This window comes from Lemur catta, chromosome 13 (assembly GCF_020740605.2).
Source record: "Lemur catta isolate mLemCat1 chromosome 13, mLemCat1.pri, whole genome shotgun sequence".
Lineage (NCBI taxonomy): Eukaryota > Metazoa > Chordata > Mammalia > Primates > Lemuridae > Lemur > Lemur catta.
The window spans coordinates 79799508-79807283 of NC_059140.1; the positions used below are offsets into that span (position 1 = coordinate 79799508).

General features: G+C 43.0%; 1 long non-coding RNA gene across 1 annotated transcript; it reads right to left on the reverse strand.

Annotated features, from left to right (window-relative positions):
- Positions 1–329: 329 nt before the first annotated feature.
- On the reverse strand, positions 330–4260 carry LOC123648982. The gene is made up of 4 exons (XR_006738853.1): positions 4241–4260; positions 3418–3489; positions 1248–1546; positions 330–681 (listed from the first exon to the last, which is right to left on the reverse strand). It is a non-coding gene; the product is annotated as an uncharacterized LOC123648982 (long non-coding RNA).
- Positions 4261–7776: the final 3516 nt, after the last annotated feature.

A 7776-nucleotide genomic window follows, 5' to 3' on the forward strand; every position in this document is an offset into this window, starting at 1 on the left:
TCTTGAAAATATGAGTTGGCAGTAGGAGACACCAGGAGAGTGACCCTGCGGGAAGGAGGCTGCCTGGGCTGTCCTACCCCAGTGCTGCTGTCTCCCCCACGTGAGAGGAGACAGCAGGGACCTGCAGAGCTGGCAGGTGCTTTGCATTCCCATCATTCATCATCCCCCACATGCCGCCAAGGCCATGCACCCGCTGTGTCAGCTCAGGCAAGTTACTTCACCTCTCTGAGCCTCCGTCGACTCCTCCCTCTGACAACTGCCCATGAGGTGAGACTCACTTGGAGATGTGCCTCTTCTTCTGCTCAGCCCTTCCCGCAGCCTCGGTCCAAGCTCATCATTCACTGCGCTTCCCTGGTCAAAGCAACAGGCTCGGGGCTGAGCAAGTGACCAAGATGCAGCTCTGACGTCTTGCCGCAGGTGACAGCAAAGAGGCTTTCTCTTTGTCATGAGCCAGGTTTTACCACGGAACGGCTGCCCCAGGGGACAGAACCACTGCAGGAGAAGCAAAGCCGAGAGATGGAGGGAGGGAATCCACGTCACGGTGATCGCGTCTGAGCTACAGCTGAAGTGGGAACGGCCACTGGACCTTCCTGTGACGTGAGCCGTTGTATTTCCAGATTCTGGTTTAGCCAGTAGGCACTGGGTTTCCTGTCACTTGCAACATGGAGTCCTGGGTGAAAGCTGTTGAGAAAATTATGTGACACAAGCTTAGGTGACACTTAGGATAGTACTTGTGCCTGAGCAAATGATCATTAAATGATAGTCATTTCTATTATTGTTCCTAATGCTGACCAAAACGTATGGGAAACAAATGTTCTACCACCTCCCTAGTTAAGTACCGATAATATTGGGCCATAGCAAATCAAATATTTTATAACACTCCAAGGCATGGAAGTATAAAAGAAGAAAATACACTGCACGTTACAAAGTTTGTAATCCTAGATAAATTTCAGCTCACCTAGTTGGGTTTATGGGACATCTAAATGGGTAATGTTCTCATCTAAACTTATTTGGGTTAGAAGCTAAATAAATACCCAAGTTTCCTGTCTGAGGTGCTCCTGGGCAGTCGTTCTGTGCGTGTGGGGGCCTCAGTTCCCCTAAGCCTGGCTACGGGTCTGTGGGGCCATTGTTACTTCCTCTGAGCCACACCATGATGACATGTACACCTCCCTGGTCCTCCCTGTGTCCTCCCTGCCGCCTGGCTCTCAGGATAATGATGCCCTTCTAGAAGCTTCTGAACTTCACACCTTCAAGTGCTGAGTTTACAGCCTCTTTCTTCACCCCATACTGAGCGGACTACGGCTGGGGCCTTTAACAGGATTTCCCTTGTCCTCATGTTTTGTTGAGTGAAGGCTGGTCCTGCTTCTCAGTGGCTCAGCTCGACTTTTCTGGGCCGGCTCACTAGAAGCCGCGCAGCGCTGACGGCCGGTGTAACCGCGGAACTCATTCATGCGACAGGCGCTTACCCAGGGCCCGCGGGGACCCAGGGCTGTACTGGGCACCCGGAATGTGGTCCCTGATGATGCCTCTGCCTCCCAGGAGCTGACTGCTGAATCGGAGAACCACATTGGAAAAGATTAAAATTTAAATTTAAAAAGCCAACAACCCAAGGCTGCATGTCAGGCTCTCCAGGACAGCTTTCAAGAAAATTCACTGCACAAGCCCCACCTCAGACGAGAGAGGCCAGTCCACGGGCAGCCCACGGAGAGCCACTGCAGGGCCCGCAGTCCACACACAAGGCAGGCCATCGGTGACACTCCCCACTGTGTGCCTTCCGAGGGCCATTCAAATACAGCTGCAAGTTTGGGTAGATGTCTAAGTGACTCACCATGAGCCCTTTGTAAATTAAATTATTTAATAATTGAAGCATTTTCTTTTGCTTGTATTTACTTGAATATCTTCTAAGTGATACACTTAATTCAGCAGTTCAATTTTTGTAATTGATTTTTAATTTATTTTTGAAAAACTCCTCCAGTAACACAGATTAAAAACCTCGTCAATCTGGCATCGACCTAAAATCTAATTCATTAAGAAGCCTTTTGCAGAGACCGTGATTTAATACCTGCACTGCAGCCTTCCCATCACACTGCAGAAATCAGTAAATCTAATGTAATTTATTGAAAAGACGCTGTAACCAAATGTTTGTTACACCATTACATTTACACAGACTTCTTCATGGAACCAGTGTGTTGCCTACTTAAAATTTTTTTTTGTCTATTTATATGCGTATATGACATATTTTCCCCAAACAAGAACTCATTTTATGGCCAATTTATAAAGCCATTTAAAACATTATTTTTATCACATTTAATGAAAACAATTACATCTAACTGCACAGAAGGGATTAAAAAAACAATTGAGTGAAATATTGTAGTAATAAAAATCCTGAACTGATGTCTGAAATCAGCGTGAAATAAAAAATGCTGGCGTCCTACATTTTAAAACCTGTTATAGTAGCAGAAGATTTTCAAATCTAATCTAACACAGATGCACAACCACATTATAAGTACCCCCAGAGAAAGGTCAATGTGACTACATTCATGAATTTAAGAACTCTTACAGAAATATTCATTTTTATGGAAGGTGGCCCTTTTTCTCTTGCATATGGAAACCTGTCTATATACATTAAAGTGACTAAACGTAATCACGATCCACAACAGGGTCAATCTGGCAGTTTGAGCAAGAAATGCATTTTCTTCACACCTTGCGTTATACGTCTCCATGAGCTGGGCGCCTTTGATTTGATTTCCATTGCATAAAAAGCTAAAGTTTCTGCAAGTTTGAAGAATACAACAAGCTTTAAACCAGGACAATGCCAACTCCTTAGACATGTGCATGTTAGATCTACTTACCCCTAGCAATGAGCTTACGCCTTTCTGCTCTCGCTTCCACACCCTCGCAGGCTGCCACGTCCTCTCCCTGTCCCTGTAGATTGTCCTGGAGCCCGACTTGTCCCCCCAAATCACCAATCAAGGTATTTTTCTTAACAAAAAACCATCTTTTTCAGATTCATATATATATATGAATGTGAATATATAAATGGTTTTAGCATTAGATATATAACTTTAGCTTTGCATATGTAAAATATTTTAGATTTATATAATTTTACATTTATATGATTTTATGTATCTATAACACATAAGTTTTGAACGATGAATGAATAAGCCATTATCAGCCTACTTCCCCACCAAGTATGGGCAGAGAAATGCTTGCATTCTCAAGAACATACCCAGGACATTACACAGACCTGACAATTATTCTTTTTTTAATCTTCAAAGATATGGATTTTCACAGGCATTCTCAGCAAGGACAATTTAGCCAGCCCTTCCATATTGGACTCCTATGATGTGTAAGATTAACTTAAACCAACAAAGATTTTAGCCTAATAACGAAAGTGCCCACAAAACCTTAACTCACGGGTGTGTTAATGCTCTTGCATGGACACGAGCTTCCGTTGTGTCTTCAGCTGAAATAGGCCAGAGGGAAATTCTACAGAAATGAAAGATTTTTAGCAAGCTGTAAAAAGCTTTTAGAAAAGAAAATTTACATTGAAACACCTTTGTACAACTTTCTATCTCAAGAAATGTGCGAAATATGTATCTTTTATAAAAAATTGTGAACAGCCAACCAACTTGATGGAGAATAGGTTAGTTCCCAGTAAAATCTATTCTTTTTCTGTACCTCTTACAGATCAAAGGTGATCCAAAATGGGTTCTGTTTTATGTGTACTTTTATTTAAAGTAAGTGTTTAAACTATAACCATCAAACTAACAATCGGTAACTCAATATCTACTGCTCTGGGGAGAACAGAGATATTTTGATGCTTACAGCAGCTTTTACCCACATTTAAGAGGCTACAGAGTCTAATAAGCGTGTGCTGTCTGTAATCCATTACCAATACACGCTGCACACAATAAGGGTTAACAACGCAGTCTGTCGAGCAATATAAAACAATTTCACGTGATTTTATCCAGAGAGAAGTACAAATGTGCCACACTGCTTTTCAGAAATAAAATAAAATAAAATAAACATTATGATATGTTCGCAATATTCTCAAATGCCTGAGAAGAACCCTATTGGAAAACAAGTCTCAGACACACAGGATCAGGACTCGGGGGTCCTGGCCCTCTGGACTTCATTCAGATAACGAGCCTGTTGGAAAACACAGCTCTGCAGAGAGAAGGATCCCTTGACCCAGAGCTTGCTGCAGAACTCTTGAAACGTCCCCTCTCAGACTTACTTCTGTAACGGTCAGTAATCAGACTGCTGGCTGCGAACACAGACGGAGGGAGCGCTGCGCTCTGAGGAGCAAGCCTGGAAGTACAGACGCATACTCACACCCAAACCTCTCTGCCAAACACAGCTTACACGCATCACAGCTCCACTCCAGCCTGGTCTGCTCCTTTAATTTTTGTTGGGCTTTTCAAAACAAGAAAAACCAAACATCTACATTCTTGTGTTTTCTGAATTTCTTTGTGACTCAACACCTGTAAGAGAGAAAGGAATGCTTATACCTGTTGGTGGGACGGCAACTTAGTGTAACCTCTATGGAAAACAGTATGGAGGTTCTCAAAGAACTACCGGTAGACCTGCCATCCGATCCAGCAATCACACTGTTGAGTACCTGCCTAAAGGAAAAGAAACTTTTCATCAAAAAGACACCTGAATGTTTATTGCAGCACAATTCACAATTGCAAAGATGTGGAGTCAACCCAAGTGCCCATCAATTCATGAGTAGATGAATAAAATGTGTTATGTTTATATACATATGTATATATATGTATATATATGTACATACACACACACACCATGGAGTATTACTCTACCATAAAAAAGATGGATTAATACTTTTTGTAACAATCTTGATGGAACTGGAGACCATTCTCCTAAGTGAAGTATCTCAAGAATGGAAAAACAAACACCACATGTACTCACCATTAAATTGGAACTAACCGATGAGCACACATGTGCACAGAGAAAAGTAAAACTCAGTGGAAATCAACCAGGGAGAAAGGGGGAGGACGAGAGGGGCAAAAACCTACCTAATGGGTACAATGAACACTATCTGGGGGGATGGGTACACCTACAGCTGGGACACAAGCATTACAAAAGCAATCCATGTAACCTAAAACATTTGTACCTCCTTAATATTTTGAAATAAAAAAATAAAAATAAAAAAGAACATTTGATGGAAAAAATGAGTAAGCATATTATTTTTCTCTGAATGGTTCTCATGCCTCCCCTTGCCCCACCCCCAAAGCACACACCTGGCATTTGCTCTTCTCCGCTCACACATAAGTAGCTACCATCAATACACAGCCCCACTGTGTCTCTTCTGTTTTCCTGCGCCACTATTCCTGGCTACTTTCCTTGTCTCTTCCATCCTCTCCAACAGCTGGGCGGATGGCCAAGATCTTTGCCATTTTAGTAGCTCAAGGAGTCTACCAGATAGTGTTCAGACTGGAGGGATGACCTCACAGGGAATTTATTTTTCCTTTTGGATCTAAATTTTGTGAGTCGGACACAGACTGATGTATTTTCTAAGTCAGGCCAATGGAACCGGAGCTTTTGAACCACAGTTGAAGTCTCTGACAGCTTTCCGTAGCTCCAGAGAACCTGTTAAGGGAAAAAAAAAACTGTTTAAAGTTGGATTGACCTTCGTCTGAAAATGAGACATGAATTCTACCCTGCACACCTCCGTCAAACATGCTGACACAACGGCTAAAACCTTAAACACGCTGAAGTCAATAAATGAGAAGTTATGGTTTTCACAGCAACCATAACTCATGTGTCGGTAGCATTTTCCATTCCCGCAATAGGTGTTAAGTTTAACAGTGCAATGCAAATGCAGAGTGGCCAAGCGAGCTACCTCCTTCCCTGACTTTTCTCAACTTCCAACCATTGGGCCCATCATTGTATTCACCATGTAAATAACACTTGTTAAGTCCCTTTTAGCCAAAAGAACAAATCAGGCCATGATGAAGTGTATGCCCACGAGGATAACCTCTCGTGGGTAATCCAGGAGCTAAATGACTCTGCATCCCCGACAGAAGTTCAGAGTTCTCCAACTCACAGACCACTCTGCTTCAAACCCCCATGTGTGGTTTGAGTTTTCCTTCTCAGTAAACATGTGGGAAAGCTGAAGCACAAACGGCACACTGGGACATTTCAGCTAGTTAAGTTGACCTGTTTATAGATCTTTGAAGTTTTATGGACTTTCCAGGTATCATCTCAGGCACTGAATTGAGTTTCGCCAGAAACATAAAATATCAGTAATAGAAAAGTTTACAGTTTGTAGCCTGATACTTTAACTGCTTAGTAAATATTACAGTCTTTTTTTATCAGTAGCAAGTTGGTAGCTGATAACATTTTCAATGAGTTCTGAAGTTTCTTTATAAAAGTACCTAATCTCAAGCCTAGATATTGAGTTCCACCTGAATGGAGTAAAGAGGCCACACTCTTTCTTTCCAGTGAAAACAGCGTTTTCCCTCTCCGCCAACGCCCATGAAGTAGCTGAAAAGTTAAGAGCTAACTTTGGAATTCCCAGACTCATTCCTCCTAAGTCCAGATGACACGCCAGGCCCATCTTACAGGAGGGCTGAATGAGACAACAAGGGCTGCAGTCCCAAGGCAGGAACACGTGTGAGTGACCCGGTCGGGCTCACAGCCAGCACACAGGCATTGCTGAATGAACCAGAAAAGGAGCCCCTCCAACAAGCCAAGTAGAAAACAGTGTCCCCACTGGATATTCTAATCTAAGTTATTCCTCCCTTGCCATGACCCAAGGCCAGATGAAACCAGCCAATAAACCTTGGGCTGACGTGGGCACCGCCAATCTCAAAACCCAGGCGCCTTTGTGCAGAGCATGACCTGAGCAACTGGATACAGAGAACTTGGTCATAGAGAAGCAGCTCTGGCCAAGCTACAGAGGTGTCTGAATGTGGCTCAAAGGTTGGACTCAGTCACGTCCAGGTATAAACCAGCTTTAAAATTTATTACTATGTCACCTGGAGAAAGCAGCTTTATCTCTGTAAGCTTCAATCCCCTCAAACATAAATTTGGCATAACAATAACATTTCACAATTTTGAGTTTTTAATATATTCAAAGTCCTTAGCACAGTGGCTGGCCCATATTAAGTGCTCAATACCCCAGAGTCTAGCGGAGTGACCCTGGTTTAGGAGACAAGAACCCCGAGTTTTCTACAAATGTGTGACCATAACTATCTTGTTACACTTTAATTTCTTGACCTTTATCTCACAAGAATGCAGATGTGATCAGAAGCAAAACTATTTGCAAAAAGAATAAAATTCTACACCATTGTGTTAAAAGCTTAGGCTGTGTTGAGATGGGATTGCAGTAAAGACTCCATGAAATGACCAGGCCCACCAGGCTCTTTCTGACCCCCCAGTCCAGAAACGCCTCCCCTCCCCCCCATACTCTCTCTGCTTCCTCTGTTTCTGGAGCTGCCCTCATGGGAACAGGAGCAGAAATGGCTTTTACACACTAAGTCCTGTGTACTTCTGAGTCCTCACGCTGTTATCTTTGAAAACAATTATGCATATCTGAAGTTTTGTAGTGAGAATACCAGTAAGTACACTGGTAGACTACAGGTTTACTCAAAGAAGGCAGGAGAGAACCCAGGGTAAAAAGATACCTGATGTTTCAGGAAGAAACGACCAGGTTCACTCTGGCAAGGGCAGTGGTTTCTTCAGACGAAAATAGCACTGTTCGAGCAGTTCACTGCGATTAGTGGGCCCATTCAGCTCTGTCTACGA